The following is a 23,349-nucleotide window of genomic DNA, read 5'->3' as shown; positions in this document are numbered from 1 at the left end:
CGAAAACACTGAGGCTCTGAATAAGTATTAGACATTAATGGCAATTCCTGCTTGGAACAATACATAAAATAAGGCAAAGGCAACTACTCACCTATAGCAGACTGATTTGTGGAGCACAGAAACATGTAACAGAATGTAGTATTCACAATATTTTTTGAGCTCTTGCTCTTTTTCTAGTACACACAAGCACACAGATACAAAAATGTTTGGGTGTCTCTGTGATTGTGTCTCTATTCAAATACAGATGAACAACATACAGATGACACCATAAGAAATGTAATACAATAAATAAGATATGAATTTCTGAGAATGACCATTGGAAATTAGGTAGCTGGTAAGTTAGAGAGTTTATTTAAAACAGCGAAAGAAATGGGATGGAGAAGCAGAGGCGACACCAAGGGGAAGAATGTAATGATGGAAATGAAACAAGAGAACAGAGATAAAAGTAGTTGAAACACAAAGCGACGCTAATGATGAAATGAGTATGCACCTGATGGTTTATGCTGTTTACCTGTGACTGTTTACTAATGCTGAAAGCTAACTGTTATGTCACTTCAGTGCAGACAACAAACTTCAGGCCTTATTATGTTCAGGGTTAATGAGGATTCTCTTGCACCTGAATATGTTAATAATAAAATAAGTCATCATAACAATGGGGAAGGAGTAGGAGGCAGGAGGAGAATGTGTGCAGTTAGATCTGCTAAGGACTATCAAAAGATGAGAGTGAGATTATATGGAAATGATCTCAAGCAAATTTTTCCAGTTTCATTTAACATATTCGCATTTAAAGCGGTAGCTTAGTTCTGTGTCGTACGGTACATCTACTGAAACCTGTAAACACCGAAAACTCGCTATTTGACATTCAGTATCAATAACCTGTACATTTTCGAGAGATCCTAAAAGTGCTAGTATTTATTTACATGACATAATTTATAAGTTGGCTATAATATAAAACGCACCTAATACGAGTTGACGAAATCCAATATGGCCTCATCCAGATGCTTCAGCCAAAGTATATCTTTGAAATGAGCGCATCCACATGTTCCTCTTGTGACGTATATGCAAATAAAGACACGTATGTACAACAGGCCGGGCACATATCCTTAGCTGACGGCACATCGGTATACGGATATCACGGCATAACGCGATCTTAATTTGTAAAGCACATTTCAACTTTCGCTGATAGTTTCTGACACATAATTGTTCAATGTTACTATTCGCTTATGTATGCAATTCATTTAATATCCACAATAATTAGCTGTTGCCTTTTTCGGTACTGCTAAGTGTTAACAATGGAGATAAAACTGAATTAATTTTCTTTTTGATTTCTTGGCTTATGCTTTTTAATAGCATCTGTCTTTGCGCAGGTGCCAGACTTTCACAATAATACACAGTAGCACATCGTCTTGCATTGATGCATGCCTGTATTCGTCTTGGCACACTATCTCCACGTTCATCAAGGCACTGTTGGTCCAGATTGTCCCACTCCGCCACGGCGATTGGCGTAGATCCCTTAGAGTAGTTGGTGGGTCACGTCGTCCATAAACAGCCTTTTTCAATCTATCCCAGGCATGTTCGATAGGGTTCAAGTCTGGAGAACATGCTAGCCACTCTAGTCAAACGAGTCATTCACAAGATGTGCACTTTGGGGGCGCGAATTATAGTCCATGAAGACGAATGCCTCGCCAATATGCTGCCAATATAGTTACACTATCTACTGGAGGATGGCATTCACGTATCGTACAGCCGGTACGGCGCCTTCCGTGACCACCAGTGACGTACGAACAACATCACTTTGGTTCACTCCGAGACGCCCGGACACTTCCCTTGTTGGGAGCCCTTCCTAGCACAAAGTAACAATGCGGACGCGATCGAACCGCGGTATCGACCGTCTTGGCATGGTTGAACTACAGACAACACGAGCCGTGTACCTCCTTCCGGGTGGAATAACTGGAACTGATCGGCTGTTGGACCCCCTCTGTCTAATAGGCGCTGCTCATGCATGGTTGGTTAAATCTATGGGCGGGTTTAGTGACATCTATGAACAGTCAAAGGGACTGTGTCAGTGATGCAATATCCATAGTCAATGTGTATGTTCAGGAGTTCTGGGAACAAGGGTGATGCAAATCTTTTTGATGTGTGTAATAGCCACCTTCAAAGACTTATTAAGTGTTATAACATTTACTGTGTTCACAAATACTCACTGTAGCTCAGAAAGATCACGAAGCATCATACTGAAGATTTTTCTTCACAGCAAGTATTTTTATGTTTCCTGTTTGATGCTGTTTGCTCAGATGCTTTGGTTTAAAGAAGGTTCTTGTTCTAACGTAGAGAGAAACTGCTTTGTGAAGCATTACGGGAAACGTTGATGTTATTTTAGAAATTATCCTTTGCAGCACTCTGTCACACGTAGCAACACGTCGCCCATGAAAACTGCAAAATGTCACTTCAAACTCATTTATTTTATTGAACCAGCTAACTGAAGGAGAAGTGAAACCACTTCCGGAGATTATGGAGATGCAGTCATTATCGGTGATGTAATCTGAATCCAGAAGAAGTTTCTCTGAGACTGAATCCAAGAAACTGTCAAAGTAAGACAATACTGTCTAATTCGTTGTTTTATTTCAGAACAAAACTGGCAACTGACTCTAAATAATGAAAATGTGAAGTCATCCAAATGAGTACTAAAAGGAATTCGCTAAATTTCGGTTACGCAATAAATCACACAGATCTGAAGGCTGTAAATTCAGCTGAATACTTAGAGATCACAGTTACGAGTAACTCCAATTGCAACGATTACATAAATAATATAGTTGGTAAAACAGAACAAGTAGCAAATGCAACAGTTCTACTGAGAGACTGCCTTCACTACGCTTGTACATCCTCTTCTGGAGTATTGCTGTGTGGTGTGGGATCCGCATCAGATGGGATTGACGGAGGACATCGAAAACGTTCAAAGAAGGGCAGCTCGTTTTGTATTATCGCGAAATAGCAGAAAGAGTGCCATGAATATGACATGCGAATTAGGATGGCAATTATTAAAGCAAACACGTTTCTCGTTGCGGTAGGAACTTCTCATAAAACTTCAGTCACCATCTTTCTATTCCGAAAGCGAAAATATTTGTTTTCGGCGTCCATCTTAGCTAGGGAGAAATAATCATCGTAATAAAATAAGAGAAAACAGAGCTCGCACTGAGAGCTTTAAGTTTTCGTTATTCCCTTGCGCTGCTTGTGATTGGAATGGTAGAGAAATAGCTTGGAGGTGGTTCGATGAGCTCTCTGCTGGGCACTTAATTGCGAATGGTAGAGTAGTCGTGTGGGTGTAGAAGAAGCATATCTACTTACACGGAGAGCCAAAGAAATTGGTACACCTGCCTAATATCATGTAGGGTCCCCGCGAGCATGCAGAAGTGCGCAACACGACGTGGCATGGACTCGAGAAATGTCTGAAGTCGTGCTGGAGGGAGCTGACACCATGAATCCTGCAGGCGTGTGCATAAAACCATAATAGTACGAGGTGGTGGAGATCTCTTCTGAACAGCTCGTTGCAAGGCATCCGAGATATGCTCGATAGTGCTCATATCTGGAGAGTTTGGTGGCCAGCCGGTGTTTAAACTCGGTAGAGTATTCCTGGAGTCACTCTGCAGCAATTCCGAACGTGTGGGATTTCGCATTATCCTGCTGGAATGGTCCAAGTCCGTCCAAATGCGCAATGGACACGAATGGATGCAGGGAATCAGACAGGATGCTTACATACGTATCAGCTGTCATAGTCGTATCTAGACGTATCAGGGGGTCCCATGTCACTCCAACTGCTCACGCCCCACACCATTACGGGGCCTCCACCAGCTTGAAGAGTCCCCTGCTGACATGCAGGGTCCATGGATTCATGAGGTTGTCTCCATACGCGTATACGTCTATCCGCTCGATACTATTTGAAACGAGACTCGTCCGATCAGGGAACCTGTTTCCAGTCATCAACAGTTCAATGTCGGTGTTGACGAGCCCAGGCGAGGCCTAGAGCTTTGTGTCGTGCAATTATCAAGGATACACGAGTGGAATTTCGGCTCCGAAAGCCCATATCGATTATGCTTCGTTCAATGGTTCGCATGCTGACACTTGTTGATGGCCCGGCATTGAAATCTGCAACAATTTGCGGAAGGGTTGCACTTTTGTCAGGCTGAACTATTCTCTTCAGTTGCCGTTGGTCCCGTTCTTGCAGCATCTTTTTCCGACCGAGCGATGTCGGACATTTGATTTTTTACCGGATTCCTGATATTCACAGTGCACTCGTGAAATAATCGTATGGGAAAAATCCCCACCTGATATTTATCGCGGAGATGCTGTGTCCCATCGCTCGTATGCCGACTATTAACACCACATTCAAACTCACTTAAATCTTGATAACCTGCCATTATAGCAGCAGTAATCGATCTAACAACTGTGCCAGACACTTGTCTTGTTTAGGCGTTGCCGACCGCAGCGCCGTATTCTGCCTGTTTACATATCTCTGTATTTGAATACGCATGCGCTCCAGTGTTCTTCCACAACATACTCGTATCTCGAATACTTGGCTTGCAGGACTCTGTTACTTCTTTTCAATGCGTAGTTTTCTCTCATCAGCAGTGGTGTCTTAATTTTTAATCTGCCTATTTCGTGTTTAGCAGTAATGTCTGTGTCAAGTACTACATCTGTGCTGGTCGATTGATATAATTTAATTTTCTTCGTAGATAAAGCTTCTAGAGCAGACAGCACACTCTTCTCATTTCACATCTGTATAGAAAACAATGCACGATTAATTCTGAAGACGATAGTGCACAGAAACGCCTTTCTGAAGAGAATGAACATCTGGCAGTTATATGAACGTTGTCCTTGCTGCTACTTGCGACAACCTTGGTTACATCTGCATGCCAATTTGAATTTTTTTATGATACAAAAAGTCACGCTTTAATTATCTCTTTGAAGGAAACCGCAAAAAGTTACATTCATAATCCGCTGAAAGGAAACGATCTCAATAAAGCCTTGCATTATTCACATCAAAAGGATCAGTTCTTTTCCAACGTGACATCCATCTGCGCTATAGTTCTCTTATGTTCAGGAAATGTATGGTAAGCGACATCCGCAGTTTTATATGAAACAGTTTTTCAGTCAGCAATAGTACAATAATGTCTTGACTTTGCTCATAGTACTACAAACCGACCAGCTAGAAGAACAGCTAATAAGCAACAGTATTCTATTAATTTAAAAGCAACAATTTAAGAATCTGCGTGCATTAACAATGTATGTCCAGCGTTCTCGCCTCCTGCTTTTCGTATTCCAAATGACGTCACGCCGTTTCTCCAGCAGTTTGCGCGCGAAGCCCTGGAAACAATTGTATACAACAATGCCAGTGATATGTATCAGTATATTGTTTCCGTAGCTTTATATCTCTCTTCAGAAACATCAAGGCAAAATAGGACCAAAAGTTAAAAAAAAGACCGTTTACTGCAAAAATCTTGTAATCAAAGAAGCAAAATCTGGAGAAATGGGAATCATTTTCAACATTAAATCCGAAATGTCTTGTTACCATTAGAGGAAAACAATTTATTTTTTTGCACCCTTGGTTTGGACATAACGACACTTCAGTCTTTCAGAGGCCGACGAAAACACTGTTCATATTATTCATAATATTGTGATTCAGACACCTGTTAAAAAAAAATTCGGTAGTGTAAAGCATTTTGAGTAAACTGACGGATAATACGATTTCCGATAGTTCTTTGACATTTCAGGTTTTTCAAAGGAACACTATTGTTGAACTTCAGTCATTTCTGCATTGTCAATTTGCCTCACATATTTAATTGCTTTTGATTGGGTGTGTCTAGTACATAGCACACTATGCAGAACAATGACCATGATCGTTACTTACTACATTCCAGTTCTATCTAACTAAAACTAGTAATTACTGTGAAATACCTGAATGTATAAATTTTCTTTTATCATGTGTGCCAATTTAAGGATAACGTTTTGTTAATTTAAATCAATTTAAATCAAACAGACACTTCGTATTTTTGTGGCGACTACTGGGAATAAACAAGGGGCAGTTTCATTGGTAATAAAATATGCATCATTGAAAAATTATCATAAAAACTATGTTAAAGGATTTTTTATGCAATTTGTAACGTCAATTGTCAACAAATTAAAGTTCCAATTGATGGAAGTCGTCTGCAATGTAACGTCATACACTGCCCTGATTTTGTTTCCTCTGCTACTCACTTGTGTAGCAATTACATCTGCAACAATTAAGATGTCGAGATGAACTGAAAGTTATTCAAAAAATTAATTATCTGAGACACTTTTGCTACACGGCGCTGTGTTCGCTCGCCACGGCAGCGACTGCTTACTCCCCGTTCCGCGCGCTAGGCGGGAAGGGCTGTACAAAACGCTGTATAAGCGGTTCTTAGTTGTTGTTGTTGTTGTGGTCTTCAGTCCAGAGACTGGTTTGATGCAGCTCTCCATGCTACTCTATCCTGTGCAAGCTTCTTCATCTCCCAGTACCTACTCCAACCTACATCCTTCTGAATCTGCTTAGTGTATTCATCTCTTGGTCTCCCTCTACGATTTTTGCCCTCCACACTGCCCTCCAATACTAAATTGGTGATCCCTTGATGCCTCAGAACATGCCCTACCAACCGATCGTTTCTTCTGGTCAAGTTGTGCCACAAACTTCTCTTATCCCCAACCTTATTCAACACTTCCTCATTAGTTATGTGATCTACCCATCTAATCTTCAGCATTCTTCTGTAGCACCACATTTCGAAAGCTTCTATTCTCTTCTTGTCCAAACAATTTATCGTCCACGTTTCACTTCCATACATGGCTACACTCCATACAAATACTTTCAGAAATGACTTCCTGACACTTAAATCTATACTCGTTGTTAACAAATTTCTCTTCTTCAGAAACGCTTTCCTTGCCATTGCCAGTCTACATTTTATATCCTCTCTACTTCGACCATCATCAGTTATTTTGCTTCCCACATAGCAAAACTCCTTTACTACTTTAAGTGTCTCATTTCCTAATGTAATTCCCTCAGCATCACCCAACTTAATTCGACTACATTCCATTATCCTCGTTTTGCTTTTGTTGTTGTTCATGTTATAACCTTCTTTCAAGACACTGTCCATTCCATTCAACTGCTCTTCCAAGTCCTTTGCTGTCTCTGACAGAATTACAATGTCTTCGGCGAACCTCAAAGTTTTATTTCTTCTCCATGGATTTTAATACCTACTCCGAATTTTTCTTTTGTTTCCTTTACCGCTTGCTCAATATACAGATTGAATAACATCGGGGAGAGGCTACAACCCTGTCTCACTCCCTTCCCAACCACTGATTCCCTTTCATGTCCCTCGACTCTTATAACTGCCATCTGGTTTCTGTACAAATTGTAAATAGCCTTTCGCTCCCTGTATTTTACCCCTGCCACCTTTAGAATTTGAAAGAGAGTATTCCAGTCAACATTGTCAAAAGCTTTCTCTAAGTCTACAAATGCTAGGAACGTAGTGCGGGGAAAAAAAACAACTGTGACTAACTGATTTCTGACCGCTGCCAACGTGAACTGACAGACAGCGGTGTTTATTGCATCTACATCTGCGACAGAGGAGTGACTAAAATGAGGACGCAGCAACGGCATATGGATCGCGTGATGTCCCCCGCTCGCTACAAGAATACTGATAAACCTGTTACAACTTTTACTGCCATTCACATTCTTTGGATTAGTCAATGCACAACTGAATTATCACGTTTCAACCTGACCTAGCCCTCGGTCAACACTGCAGAACCGTCTGTCGCCGGCCGCGGTGGTCTCGCGGTTCTAGGCGCGCAGTCCGGAGCCGTGCGACTGCTACGGTCGCAGGTTCGAATCCTGCCTCGGGCATGGATGTGTGTGATGTCCTTAGGTTACTTAGGTTTAAGTAGTTCTAAGTTCTAGGGGACTAATGACCGCAGCAGTTGAGTCCCATAGTGCTCAGAGCCATTTGAACCATAACAAGTCTGTCACAACAAACAAATCAACCGATTTCAGCCGAACTCTATTTGTATGGCCTCATTTTTGCGACTCATCTACGAGAGGGAAAGTGAGTCAACAATCGCTGAAATGTTCCGTATGGCCTAACTGTTTTATGGAATCGTCTTATTTACTGGCATGTTGGACCAAGTAAACACAGTGTCGTCTGCTGTCTAAAGTTGGAAGGGATCAGGAAGCAGACAATAACGATTATCGGCAGTTGATTTTAATCGACGCTGTCACTCCCATCAGTCACCTCTATGAGAGGTCACACCACATCGTCACTGGACCATGCCGACTAAGTACGAGCCGAGGTTGCAGAATAAACACACCGTGGAGGGCGCGTATACTATTGTTGTACTCAAACGTCATACTATGTAATAAACTAGAGCTTCTTTTATCGAAATTATAGTTTGAAGTCCACTTATAGTCGTCCAAAAAACGAAGAGTCAGTTTTGTAGTCAATCAGAGGAATACGACGAGACGCACCCTACGTTTCATCAAGGTACTCATCAGTATGTATAAATGACTACACAACCGATGAAAGTCAACTGATGATGCTCTGCATCTGCGTTCAGTTTAAATCAGCACAGACAAGCAGCTGCCCCAATGAAAACGGGTGATATTCAATAAACAGCGCAAAAATAAAACAAACCCAGGTTACGTAGCAATTGCTAAAGCCATAGTATTTCTAATTGCGGTAGTTCACATCATCCCAGAATTGCCTAAATATCCAGAAAATTGTTATAAACAATTTACAGCAAGATTTCTGAATAGCTTAGAAGAATTAAAGCTTTAATGCAAAATCGATAATGTCGCACGTACTATAGACTATGAGCTAGATAAAAGTGGATATGTTAAGGATTCAGAGAACATATTTTATCTTTTAGACGACAAGATTTTGTATAAAGGAGATTGAAATGATTACACTGACTGGATAACGTGAACGCTTTCTTTGCGGCCCAGTCCAACGATCTGCTGTTTAAATCTGGATAGTACTCATGCGTCAGGAGTGCACCCGCCAATAGCAGGAAGAGGAAATCGACAGGAAAAAGTATTTGGGGCTGTGTTTCAGCACGGTTCTGCAATGGTCTGCATGTGCTTTGATTTTAAATCAGCGCGAAAACGGAGCTGCACCAATAAAACCGCCGTGATTTCCCGTAAAAATAAAACTTACACAAGTTACGTGGCAATTGATAAAGCCATAGTATTTCGTTGTGGTCGTTCACATTAACACTGCAGTTTAACGTAAACATAATCATTTCTAGAAGTGCATAACAATAACTGTAATGAATGAAAAGTCTGTAGCCCAGATTCAAGAGGGTGAGGGTGTAGGGGACAAATGCGACCCCCCCCCCCCTTTCCCATCTTGCGGACGCCCTCTGGTTATTTGCATTCCACGTATTTGTTTCCCAAATCGATGACAGAGTGATGAACACTATAAGCAATTTTCGACGTTGTTCCCTTTAGGATTAGGATATGCGGATAACATAAAAGCACATATTTTCATCTCTCTTGCCCAGCAGCACCACACTTACTACACAAGAGAGAAAGACATGCTGTGGTTCGACTTCAGAATAATCGCTCCTGCGGTTTACGGCATACGGACATCGTGTGTGGTGGTGGTGGTGGTGGTAATTAAAGTGACTGGTTCTCTATAAATATACAGATATTTCAAAGTGGCCAATCAACACCTACCCTTTTTTGTACTCAGAGAAAGTTTTTTCTTCTAAAACGTTGGGAGTATTATAGTAAGATTACTCGTTGGCCGTTTACTTGCAAATTCCGCTGCGTCACGATTCCCAACAGATTTTAGTTTTGAACAGACCGTTTGATCTGGTACCTTGGTTACCTTGTGGCATTTCAAGTGTATCTGCCGTCTTCCGACTGATTCAGAAAGTTGTTTCAGTTATTGGAAGAGCCAATATTTACAAGCACCTTCCAAGTCTCTGATTCTTACTCAGAAACCCCCACGGCGCTTACGTAAGATGCAGTGTGCAAAAATGTTGATTCTTCCAATAATTGGGCTTCACTATCGGTATATAAAGCATTCTTCCAACATGTAAATACTTGCAAGCAGTTGAAAAAATGCCACCATTAAAGAATATAAAAAGGCTAAAAATCCTTCATGAGGCAAAAAAGGAAATTGCTAATCCTTGTTTATTTCTAATATCTCCTAGAACTCGTGCCCCTGTAAGGTGTCAGGCAAACCCAACACATTCCATGAAAACCCTGACATGATAAGCAAATCCAGTAGTATGTCACATAGCTCCGAATAAATTGTGACATTAAATTAACCAAAGTAATACGAGTAACGAGTGAGCAAATGGAATACCACAGACTAACACAAGAATGCCTAAATGCATGACATACCTTCCCACCGTGAGACAGACGCAGTTCCGAGGGGAGAAACGAGAACAGAAGCCGAGAGCAGAACCGTGTTAAGCCAGAAGGCCCTACGATAAGGGACGGACTGGACACCCACGTCGCCAGCTAACCACTAGGACAACGCCAGCTGCAAGTTTTAGCGTGAGACCTTTTCGCGTCTCTGTTATGTTAGGACCACCCCCCAGCCCATGTTAAAAGCTAGAGCCCTCCAGAAAAACAGTATAGATCTTACGATAACACAAAAAGGACCACACAAGCTGCAAGTTTTAGCATTAGACTTTTTTACGTCTCTGTTAAGTTGCAAACTTTAAAAACATTGCCCCACCACGAAAAGTGTAACGTTTATCATTGGATAGACAGAATTTTTGTAGGCAGAGCTTAAGGTTAACATTGACCCTGATTGGTCAGATGAAAACATAGCCAGATAGTTTATTTTTTTTTAAACCAACTTCGGTAAATTGTAGTAAGGAGAAGTGAGGAGAAGAGTTGCTTGCGAGACGTCGAGGTGAGCGGAGCTGTGCTGTCGGCCGCCCCCTGACGAACACCGACTAGGTAATGAACGCACGCGATGCCGCAAAACAGCGCATAAAGCTTCACTCAGAACTGCAGAAGTCTCATCTGTTACACCCCCTTTTTGCGTAATACTAGTGTCGATCGTCAATTAAAGCTCATGGTGTTCACACTTGCCACTTGAAGTAAAATTCTGAGACGCGATGATTTTTCTGTTATATAGTTATTGAGAAGCCACATCAGCCACTGTAATTTACGACAAGTTATATAGGTAATTAAAGATAATTGAGGGTCACTGTAGACCATTTTGATAGTTTTCTCTTTTGTGAAACTTAATTTAAACCTACATTATAGATGTGATATGGCATAGGCTCAAAAGGCTCTGAGCACTATGGGACTTAACATCTGTGGTCATCAGTCCCCTAGAACTTAGAACTACTTAAACCTTACTAACCTAAGGACATCACACACATCCATGCCCGAGGCAGGATTCGAACCTGCGACTGTAGCAGTCGCGCGGTTCCGGACTGAGCGCCTAGAACCGCTAGACCACAGCGGCCGGCTATGGCATAGGTCATCCTTCGATCCATTGTAGAACTTGGAAACCCATTCAGGGAATATTCGTTCACATTTTTGTGGAACGCAGTTGGTTTTTACCATCATGTATTAAAACATTTCCTTTTATCAATAGTGCAATTTATAAACAATGTTTTGTGAGTAGAATAAAATTTCCAATGGTAAACTTAACTGCTTTTTAGACGTTATTTTACCAGCTTACTAAAAATAGAAAGCCTTGAACCCCTTCCACTAAATTTAGTTAGTATTAAGATTATTTTACAGGGAGTGCAGTGGAGCTGACGCTGAAATCATTCAGTATTTGGTTATATCATCGCTAATCTCACTGAACTCTTCTGAATTCTACATGTCATGTGTGGTCTGGCGTCTACTTACCAGCAACAGGTCCCAGGTACAAGCTAGTCAATTCCCTAAAAAACACGCTCAGAGCGTCGTTGTGCGAAAGTGGTAGGGAGACACGATATAGAACGAACAGACACCACGCAGAATGTTAGACCCCTGAACGCTTTAGGGAAAGAAAGAAAACAAAATTTCTACCGTTTGCAGAACGCAAGAAATCTATCCACCAATTAAAACAATCACTTCTGGCACTCTTTTGTTTTAACCCTGTTAAAACTATTAATACTGTCTACCAATGCGTTGCAATATGGCATAAGGGATCACACAAAGATTAAACAGTCTTTGTTCATAAAAGTATTATGTTCTGCCTAGAGGAACAGAGGAAATTCTCAGAAATTAAGAAAGAATCTCTTTTCACAGTTTACGCAATGAGGAAATTCCACTTAGTACTGCACCTTTGTCTGTGCCATGTCACATGATGGCAGATCAAAAACCATTGTTACCCTCGTACGACCCATGACCATTCTTGCCTGACAGGGAGTCATAATGTTTTTACAGATGGGCACTATTCTCGGTATAAGTTTATCAAGCTTTATACAACGGGAAATATCTTCTCCACGCTGCCAGAATAACCCAATTTCGAATGTGACCGGGAAACTAGATTCAGACGTTTCTCACGTTCTCGGCGAATTCCTCAATAGGGCTTCTACAGTCACAGCTGAATCCTAAGGGGATGCTACTCTCCGCAAATTTTTGAAATGGAAGGCAATTGGTTGGCCAGATCAGCTACCATGAAATCAGAACGGGCACTAGAAGGCGACGTCACTATCAAGCGTAACCACCATGAAGGAGTTCTGATATTAGTGACAGAGTAAGATTCGTATCAGGTAGTTATCTCAGTACGAGGGCCGTATTTGTTTGACCTCCAGTCGGTCACAAACTTAAAATCACGTGAAAATCTGACAAAGCTTTGCTCAGAGGCATTGCGCAGTGCCTGCAATACAGCCGTCTAACGCGTTACGTCATACTTTTCAGTTCTGAGCCCACAGTGAGCCCCGCCAAATGGGAAGTGACTGCGGAAGGGTTGCACCTGATTTCATGCAGCCCACACAACGTAACGACAGTCCTGCAGCGTTTTCAGTGGGAAGTGTTTGATCGCTCACTATACAGCTCGGACTTGGCTCTCTCTGTTTCTAATTTCTTCCCTCACATGAACCGCAGGCAATGCAGACAGCATTTTGCTACAGACAACGAGCTACAGACCAGCGTAGGAAAATGGTGGAAAGCACTGGAGACAGCCATCTGTGAGGAGGGTATTGGACAGTTAGTTCCACGCTAGGGAAAATGTCTACGTCGGAGCGGTGATTAGGTAAAGTAGCTGGAAGGTGTAGCTAGGTGTTGCAAATAAGACATTATTTATGTTTATTGTAGTTTCGATTTCACGACCGATCGGAGGCTCAAAAAAAAGTAGCCCTTGTAGGTCGTGCCGTATACCAGCATTACGCCTGCTACTTCTGCCACCAGCACAACACTCTCGAGTAGCGGGTAGTCTGCTTTGGTACTCCGGGCGCTGCTCCACTGGAGACAATACGAGCTGACGATTGTTAGTAGACCGCGTGTTCTGGAAACATTCCTGCTGACCTCTAGCAAGTGCCACCAGAAGGCGACAGCCTCATCCACAACAGCGCGAGCACCAGTGACAGAGGCGCTGCGATCGGATGGACTATGCTGCAACCCTCGCCACATGCTCGGCGAAAGCTTACGCGCAATCCTTCCGCTCGTTGCGTGTAAAAGACGGCGCTCAATCGCAGGAAGACAGCTGGGGCAATGCCACCCCCGCCTATCTCTACCGACTACAGACGGTCCAGAACCGTGCTCTGGCCGGCCGCGGTGGTCTCGCTGTTCTAGGCGTGCAGTCCGGAACCGTGCGATTGCTAGGGTCGCAGGTTCGAATCCTGCCTCGGGCATGGATGTGTGTGATGTCCTTAGGTTAGTTAGGTTTAAGTAGTTCTAAGTTCTAGGGGACTAATGACCACAGCAGTTGAGTCCCATAGTGCTCAGAGCCATTTGAACCATTTTTGAACCGTGCTCTCCGTCTTACCCTCCACCTCCCCTGTCGTTTCCCTACCGGTGAACTTCACCTCCTTGCTGGAATCCCCCTCCTCCACGACCGTGTCCGCTCATCCACCATTTCCTTTTACCACCATTGCCGTGACTCCAACAATCCTCTCATTCTCTCCCTTGGCACCCGCCTCCATCGACTGGCCACCACCGTTGGCCTGACCTCCTTGTCCGCTGATCCCTCATCACCTGTTATCCCCTCCCGTCCTGGTTCCCCCTTCCTTTCTTTCTCCCCCCTCCCTGCCGCCCCCACCCCCCCCACTTGGACGTTCCCTAGTATTTCTTTCCCTCCTTGTTATCCTCCTCCACTCCCTCCACAGTCTGCCCCCTACTGGGGCCCTACTAACGCTCCACTCCCTTCCTAAGTTCTCCCTCCCCCTCCTCAATCTACTAGTGTCAGCCTCGCCATCCGATTGTCGACGACCGGCCACTTTGGTCTTCGTTTTTCTTTCTTCCTTCTTCTCTCACTCTCTCTTCTCCTTCCTGTCTTCTCATTTCTCATTCAGTAACCGGCTTGTCAATTGAGCCTTTCGTTTTTCCACTTCTCTTACTGTTCCTTCTACTATCCTTTTCTATTAAAACAAAACCACTAGGCCAGTCACATAAGGCCTTTCGTTTTCCTCCTCTTCCACTGTCTCTCTCTCACTCTCTCCTGTCATCTTTGGGTTAAAAAAACTGTAATTGCACACCATCCAGATCTCCACACCGCCACGTCACCACTCACCACACCGCCACGAGGAAGGCGAACCGCCCCAGCGCTAGATCTTCCGTATCAAGTCGAGGGTTGGCCCTCCTCAGTGCAGCGTCAGCGTCAGCGTCAGCGCAGGCGGGCAGCAGTAGACCAGCTCCCGTTCCGGAGTTAGCGCTAGCTCCACAGCCCATCAGTCGGAGCTCGCACCAGCGGCGCCGCGCCACCCCGATCCGCCAGTCGTTGCTTTTGGACCCTCGCCCGTCTAACGCTGGACTTCGCAGACTCGGTACCATCACTGTTACCGTCACGACCCTCGTCACGATGGACTAGCGTCACGACACACGCCACCTGGTCACACCCCATGTCACTACAGACCCTTGGTTGCGCCACATTACCAGATCAGGAGGATCCCTTTCAGTGGACCATTCAGGAGATACCTTATTTCGATCTTTGTTCTTTCTGCATCGTGTTAATAAACTGTCACTTATATGCAGCTCGGGAACTCATCATTTACTGCCTGAAGCCTATCACTCACGAGACTAAAGGTCGCTCGATGGCCCTAACACTTCTATATGCAGTACACAGCGGTAACTCTAGAATGAAGAGCTTGGCCTACCTCCATGTCTACTGGTCGGGTATAGGTACGGACATGGGACGTGCTGTAATCGCACCAAACTCGTGTACGGCTTTCATCATACACATTTCCAGCAGACCTGTGATATCGCGCCAGTATTGATTAAGATGGTTTATTTGTTCGTTCTAGGTGGCTTGTCTTCATTCATGCTTCCTCGAAATTTCCGTATGTTCGCTGCCTCCTCAATGTCACATCGTAAACGACCAGTTGTGCCCTGTGACAAATTTTCGCATAGTAGGCTTCGCATACACTATTTCTGGTAACAACTTTCAGTTTACCTCTGCAGTGTTTTTCGATTTCTGCACGGACCAAAGTAATAGCCATATATTGAAAGCCCCACTTCACTCTCAATCAAATGGTAAAGCTGAGAATATGTTGAGGACTTACAAGGAAAAGTGAAAGCATCTCACTGACCTGTACGCACAGAAGGAGCTCCTCTGCCTGCCTCTGTGAGCACTTTTAGGCCCACACCGGCAAATGAGAAGACCACCAGAGATTCTAGGCATTCTGCTCTGCCCGCTGCAGCTGATGCTGCATGATGGAAGCACCTCCACACTCAATATACTGCTCGTCCTGTGGTGTTCACCCGTGGTTAAGACTAACAATCTGCATGGTCCCCTGTGTCCATCAGTGAGAAACAGAGCTGTTGTGGGTTCACCGTCGGCAGACCGCATTTTCCAGCTTTGACATCGCAATCTAGTCCATCCCAGAGTGGATGTACGAGAACAGGTTGTAGCGCATGGTTGTCGACATATGAAAGTTTGGGTGTGGCTTTAAGTTGCACACGGATAGCCAAATGGTAAGGCGACCACTTGTGACTATCAGAAACTCTGGATTAGAGTCCCAGTGTGGCACAAATTTTCATTGTCGTCTGTGAAATCATACAACCTTTGGCTAGGTCCATGCTCTATGCGACTAATACGTAGCCACACACTCCATCCCTGCATCAGACTCATCCTGGTACCACACTCTGACACCAACCGACTGGTCGCAACTGCCAACCTCAGCAGAGCTAACTATGGCGAGCCCTCTGCCCCCCAGTCGCTTTCGTATCGATGTAGCTACCCCTCCCCCCTCCCCCTCCCTCCCACTCCCACCCCCGGCTGACCAGCCACCTCAGACGGAACACATCACAGAACCGCTCTCTCCCTCCCCCCCCCCCCCCTTTCCAACCTTTGCAACAGTACCCTCAACCAGCGTTAACTTCTAGACTGTTGAGCCAGTGACATCCCTTCCTTCAAGACGCAACCGATACAACTTGGTGTACTTATCCGTATACTTACCGTGCAAAAAGAGGAAGAGATGCTGCAACTAGCAACGAAGCAGACGTCGGCGAAGAAAATTTGCCATTATCAGCTATAGCTTAGCGCAAACTGAACCTCGATTCATACTCTCCGATTAATGTGACCACCTATTAAAAGCCTGAATAAGCAAATATTTTTAGTGCACACCGCTGCGAGACGTAAAGGAAGAGAATCATTCAGGGTACCGACAGGGATATGGAGCCATGGCGATTCGAGTGCCGTGGCCAGCTGCCCCGGGTTTCTCAGTTGAGGATCCAAGGCGCGAACAGACCGATCAAGGTAGTCCCACAGATTCTCGATTGGGTTTAAATACGGGAACTTTGGTGGCAAGGGAAGTACGATGAACTCATACAGATGCTCTTCGAACCACGTACGTACACTGCCAGTTGTGAGGTATATTGCATTGACCTGCTGTTAGATGTCATCGTGCCAAGGAGAAACAAACTGCATTTAGGAGTGGACTTGGTTCTCAGGATGCATGCTTGTGTTGATCCATTGTGTCTTCCAGAATGTCGAGATGACCCAGAAAATGGGAAGAAAACATTTCCCAGTCCATAACGCCCCCTACTCTGGCGTGGACCCTTCTGAAGATTGCTGCTTGGTGTTTGCTTTCAGACATTTCACGCCGTACACACGAAGGTCAACAGTCAGTACGGGTGCATGAACCAGTCGCCTGCTGCGGAGGCCCAGTCGCAGAAACATTCGCTGTAGTGTCGTTGAGAAGACTGTTGGTAGCTCCTTGGTTCACTTGGGCAGTCAGCTGGACAACATTTGCACATCTGTTCACCCGTACATATCTCCGCAGCTGTCGTTCACACCTGTGATCTATGGCTAGTGTTGGGTCACAGTTGCCTCGGTGCCGGTTATGGATAGCGCCTTTTGGCTACTCACGGTGTGCTTTAACCGCGGCGGATGAGAATTACAAGCTCAGCCGTTTCGAAAATGCTTTCACTCTTGGCCCGAAAGCCAATGACTATGCTGTATTGGATGTCAGGTAAATCGTTCCGTTTCTGCATTGTGACAACGACTGGACTGTTTTCCGCATCTCTCCGACACGCTTTATATACCCCCCCCCCCCCCCCCCGCTCCATCTCCCCACTTCCAGAGCTGCCACCTGTCGTCTGCGAGTGATTACTGCACGTTGACGTCGAACATGGGCGGTGGTCACATTAATGTGACTGGATCATGCGTTTATACGCGGTCTGATTAGTTGCATCACACTGGATAGGCTGTATCAAAAAGGATTTGAAAATTCTTACAAACTTAATCATACGACTTACAGGCTTAGTGTTGGTTTCATCTTGAGGAATAAGAGATCAAGTTTTGACTCACGTTATGTGCTAGTACAGAATTGAGCCACTTCGTGAACCGCCTTACAAAATCAAACCAGCATGCGCCTGGAGACTTGGGCGTCCCACATACAGTATGACTTTTCGGCGCGTGTTAAGAAAACGGTTGCATCTCAAAATAAGAATTTACAATGGGGCAAGTGGCTTGACCTAGGTGCTCTGACTTGAGACAGGATGTCTGCTGCATAACCAGTGGAAGCCATATTTAACCTGTTTAGGTAGAAGATAAAAAATTTATGTATTTTGCTATTAAATTACACTAAAATCATGTCTGTAAGTTAACTGAATAAATCAATATGAGTTTTCAAAGTCAATACCTTTCCTGTTCCACTGGCAAATCGAGGGAGAGAAAAACTATGTATTTGCTTCCGTACGATCTCAGATTTCTCCGATTTGCTTTCTGCCGTCTTTGTGCTAGATGTACGTTGGCGGCATCAGGATCTTCCTCCACTCTGCCACGAATGGAGATATAGATCTAGGCAGGGATATTTCGCTTATACACTGAGAACATTTTATTTTGTCTTTAAAATCACTGCTAATATTTGTTAATATTACGAGGGATAATTCATAATTAACGCTCACTATTTTTTACTTACACATTTATTTTTATTTTTCGATATCTCTTAACAATTCATCAGTATAGTCTCCCTGCCTCCCTACGACTGAATCCCATCGTCTCGGAAGCTCTGTTACTCCATACAGAACACCAGTTCATCTGTAGAACGGCTCGAGTAACGGAGGTAAAAAGCTCTCCCAGAGAAAGATAACGAAGTCCACGCACAATGTTTTTACAACTTCGGGAACAATTCGAAGTCTGATGGACTCATATCCAGGCTCTAGTGAGGATGTGGCAACACTTCTCATGCGTATACGCATGGGAAGTGGGCTACAATAGTGTCGTCACGCGGGAGAGTTTTGTCGTGGAGAACGAGTGGCCTAGCTGGAGCAAATTTTGCATGATGTTATGGAAACACTCTGCTGTGACATTTGTTCCACTTGGGACTATCTGCCGTGATGATTCCTTGGTGATCATAAGCAAAAATCATAATTTGCTTGAGCTGTGATGGAGCACGTAGAAAATATTTTGGACATGGAGAATTTGAAGCTTTCCACTCATTAGACTGTTATCTCAACTCCGGTTCAAAGTCTCTAATCCACGTGTTTTCAATAGCGGCAATTCGACACAAGAATCCCTGAAGTTCGCGGTCGAATCGTTGTTTGAGTAAGGTTGCAATGTCCAGGCGTTTCTGCTTCTGTATTAAAAAATATATCGGCTCAACCACATTTTTATAGTATAAAACACTAAGATTGACGCGTTTCGGAAGTCAATCTTCCATAATCAGAATAATAAAATGTAAAAGAACCTGTTAAAACTCGCTAAAATTGAACATGCACCAGGCACAATAAAATTGATAGTAAAATTAAAACATTATTATCAATTTTATTATGCCTGGTGCATGTTCAATTTTAGCGAGTTTTAACAGGTTCTTTTACTTTTTATTATTCTGATTATGGAAGCTTGACTTCCGAAACGCGTCAATCTTAGTGTTTTACACTATAAACAAGTGGTTGAGCCGATATATTTTTCAACATTGACATCCACAACCACGACCTCTGATCCAGTATGGATAAAATCAAAGTTTCTGCTTCTCTTCAGCAGTCAAACGGTGTGGGACCCTTCTCGCAGAAATTTTTCTCTTCTTCAAATCATTCGTCAGCATACGGAATTCTCCTGGCTTCAGAGTTCCTCACAAATCGCACTGTGATCGTCTTCAATCTTCACACTTCGTTCATCTGTAGACGTCTCTGGCATTCCGGGTCTTGGATTATCGTCTGTACTCATACAACCAACACGAAATCAATTAACTCAATGAGAAACTGTACTACGATTCACTCTAGCCTCATCACAAACTTCACTCAACGCACTATGAAGTTCTGTCGGGTTTTTGTCGCGTAAAGTTTCGATCTTTATGTACTACCTCTGGTCTTCAACAGTCACAGTACCGGGCACCCCTGCACAGTGCATTTTTACCTCTCGCCAGTTTTATGTTAGAGCACACAACGAAAAAAAAAGAAAAAAAAAACACGTGCTTCTTCCTCAAAGTCCCTACTACATTTGACGTAATTTTCGTTATTGTTGCATCAAACAAGCCACAAAATACCAACTTGTACATTATTTATGAAATGTCCCTCGTATTGTACTTCGGGCTAAAGATGCAATTCACAGTTTTACGGTGTGATGCCAGGCAAGGGAGCAAGCGTTAAATTAATAGCCATCCTGGACAAAATCAACTAAAAACAAGAAAGGCTGCTGTATCAGGGCTGTCTTGGTTGTAGAGAACGTAATCTGCAAGGATAGTGCGCTTGTAGGGCGCCCTGATTGGTCGCCATTGTGGCGGTGAAATTGCTGTCCCGTCCCTAATGCAGATCCCATGCAAATCCGCTTCGGGAGACCCGTGTCCGCCACTACCAGCCGCCGGAGGCGCCTCAAGAAACCGCTGCAGGCCTCCAGGCTGGCTGCCGCCGCCTCCACGACGCCCTGTCCACGTCTGCGCCGTTGCAGTAACTTTACAACGCTCTTGTTGAGGTTGCAAGCGGCATTACAGAGAATATTTGACACAGAGCTCTAGGGGCAGCGTTTTTGGTTTGTAATAAAACCGTCCTGGGCCCAGGGTTCGAGCCCAGTCACTGCTTAAATTTTGTATAAAAATCGTAAGAACCACCGGCCAAACACATCTGGCATAAGAATTCACACTCGCCCTGCGAAGGGCCTTGTCAAAGAGGGCGGAGGAGCGGAAAGAGAATGAGGGAGCCCTCTTGCCCTTGGGGTTGAAAACTGGTGAAAGGCGAGAGAATCAGCAATGATCAACGGCGTGAGCATGCAGAAGCCAATGGAAACAACTAAAGTAAAGACACTTCATTTGTATCTGTAAGACAGGTGACGTGTAATTGAGAAAGTGTCATGATGACCTCTTCATTAGAGAAAGATTCGGGATTAGTTCCCCATTCAGTTCTCCAGAAGAAGACTGTCAAGGGTGTGGTAATCACGAGAGAACGACTAAAATACCAACAGACGTAATATTCTACGTTTCGAAGCATGGAGTGTCAGAAGTCTGAACTGGTCAGGGAAATTAGAAACTCTGAAAAAGGAAACGCTAAGGCTCGACCGAGCGAGGTGGCACAGTGGTTAGCACACTGGACTCGAATTCGGGAGGACGACGGTTTAAACGAGGGTGCAGGCGTCCTAATTTATTTATATTAAAAATGAAGAAATTCCTCCAACTGTGCTCCGTGTGGAAGGTAACTAGTCGTAGTTACTATCCACCTTCCACACGGAGCACAGTTGGAGGAATTTCTTCATTTTTAATATAAATTTATACCAGCTAGCGTCCCACTGTCCTCCATTTCAACTATGGATGTACGAAGATTCTGATTTATGTTTTTCGCGATTTCCCTAAATCTCTTAAGGCAAATGCCGGGATGGTTCCTTTGAAAGGATTTCCCTCCGTATCCTTCCCTAATCTGAGCTTTTACTCCGTCTCTAATGACATCGTTGTCGACAGGACGTTAAACACTCATCTCCTCATCTTAAGGCTCAGCCAGCATATAGTGAGGGTCAGTGAAGTGAAGTGGAAAGAAGATAAGGGTTTCTGGTGACACGAGTGTAGGGTAATATCAACAGCAGCAGAAAATGGTGTACAATAGTAGAAATCAGTATAAAGGTAGGGTTCCTACAAAAGTAGCAGTACAATGTCTGAAGCACACATGTGTCGAATTTATTATGAAAGTAGTAGATAAAGAAGACAAACAGTCTGCGTTGGAAAAGAACCAGAGCTTCAAGCACTGATAGAAAGCACTGAAGCTGAAATCGTTATAGGAACAGAAATCTGGCTAAAGCCGGAGATAAATTCTGCCGAAATTTTTACAGATTCCCACACCGTGTTCAGAAAGGATAGATTAAATAAAGTAGGTGGTGGTGTGTTTGTGTCTGTTGGTAGTAGTTTATCTTGTAGTGAAGTTGAAATAGATAGTTCCTGCGGATTACTATGGGTAGAGGTTATAATCAACAGCCGTACCAATAATAATTGGCTCCTTCTACCACTCAGATGATTGAACGGTTCAAAGAAAACTTGAATCTCATTACAAATAAGTAACTCAAAAAAATGGCTCAAATGGCTCTGAGCACTGTGGGACTTAACATCTATGGTCATCAGTCTCCTAGAACTTAGAACTACTTAAACCTAACTAATCTAAGGACAGCACACAACACCCAGTCATCACGAGGCAGAGAAAATCCCTGACCCCACCGGGAATCGAACGCGGGAACCCGGGCGTGGGAAATAAGTAACTCACTCATACAGTTATAATTGGTGGAGACTGCAATCTACCCTCGATTTGTTGGCTAAAATACATGTGCAAAGCCGGTAGTAGACAGAAAACATCTTTCCAGATTGTACTAAATACTTTCTCTGAGACTTACTTTGAACAATTAGTTCATGATCCCACATGAATTGTAAATGGTTGCGAAAAAACACTTGACCTCTTAGCCACAAATAATCCTGATCTAATAGAGAGCGTCATGACGGATAGAGGGATTAGTGAACACAAGGTCATTGTACCGAGGCTCAAAACCATATCAACCAAAACCACCAAAAGTAACCGCAAAATATACCTATTTGAAACAGCAGATAAAAGATCACTTGATGCCTTCCTAAGAGAGAGTCTCCATTCCTTCCAAGCTAGTGATGTAAGAGTAGACCAGATATGGCTCATATTCAAAGATACAGTGTCGACAGCAATAGATAGGTTCATACCGCATAAGTTAATAGGAGACGGGACTGATCCACCATGGTACACAAAACACGTCAGAACACTGTTGCAGAAGCAACGGGAAAAGCATGCCAAATTCAGAAGAACGCAAAATCCCCAAGACTGGATAAGTTTCACGGAAGCTCGAAATTTAGTGCAGACGTCAATGCGAGATGCTTTTAATAGTTTCCACAATGAAACATTGTCTCAAAATATGGTAGAAAACCCAAAGATATGCTGGTCGTATGTAAAGTACACTAGTGGCAAAAAACAGTCAATATTGTCACTGCGCGATAGCGATGGAAATGTTACTGATGATGGTGCCACTAAAGTGGAGTTACTGAATACGGTTTGCCGTAATTCCTTCACGAAAGAAGACGAAGTAAATATTCCAGAATTCGAAACCAAAACAGCTGTTAGCATGAGTGACATAAAAGTAGATATCTTAGGTGTTGCGAAACAACTCAAATCACTTAAGAATGGCAAGTCTTGCGGTCCAGATGGTATGCCAATCAGGTTCCTTTCAGAATATGCAGACACAATAGCTTTTGATACCGTTCCTCACAAGTGACTATTAATCAAATTGC

At 43.7% G+C, this 23,349-nt stretch overlaps 1 protein-coding gene across 4 annotated transcripts in view; it reads right to left on the bottom strand.

The window, feature by feature from the left end:
* LOC126354266 (gamma-aminobutyric acid receptor subunit beta-like) overlaps positions 1-23,349 on the bottom strand; it is a 298,711-nt gene that overhangs the window by 61,931 nt on the left and 213,431 nt on the right. The window contains exon 1 of one of the 4 annotated variants that reach the window (XM_050003800.1): positions 960-1,010. The exons of the other annotated variants lie outside the window; for them this stretch is intronic. The gene's annotated coding sequence lies outside the window, so the exon portion shown is untranslated. Of the gene's footprint in view, positions 1-959; positions 1,011-23,349 lie in introns of those variants that run through there. 4 annotated transcript variants of the gene reach the window in all.

Source organism: Schistocerca gregaria, chromosome 3 (genome assembly GCF_023897955.1).
Source record: "Schistocerca gregaria isolate iqSchGreg1 chromosome 3, iqSchGreg1.2, whole genome shotgun sequence".
Classification (NCBI taxonomy): Eukaryota; Metazoa; Arthropoda; class Insecta; order Orthoptera; family Acrididae; genus Schistocerca; species Schistocerca gregaria.
The sequence above is the reverse complement of the archived record's forward strand: the minus strand, read 5'-3'. Positions and strand labels throughout refer to the sequence as shown.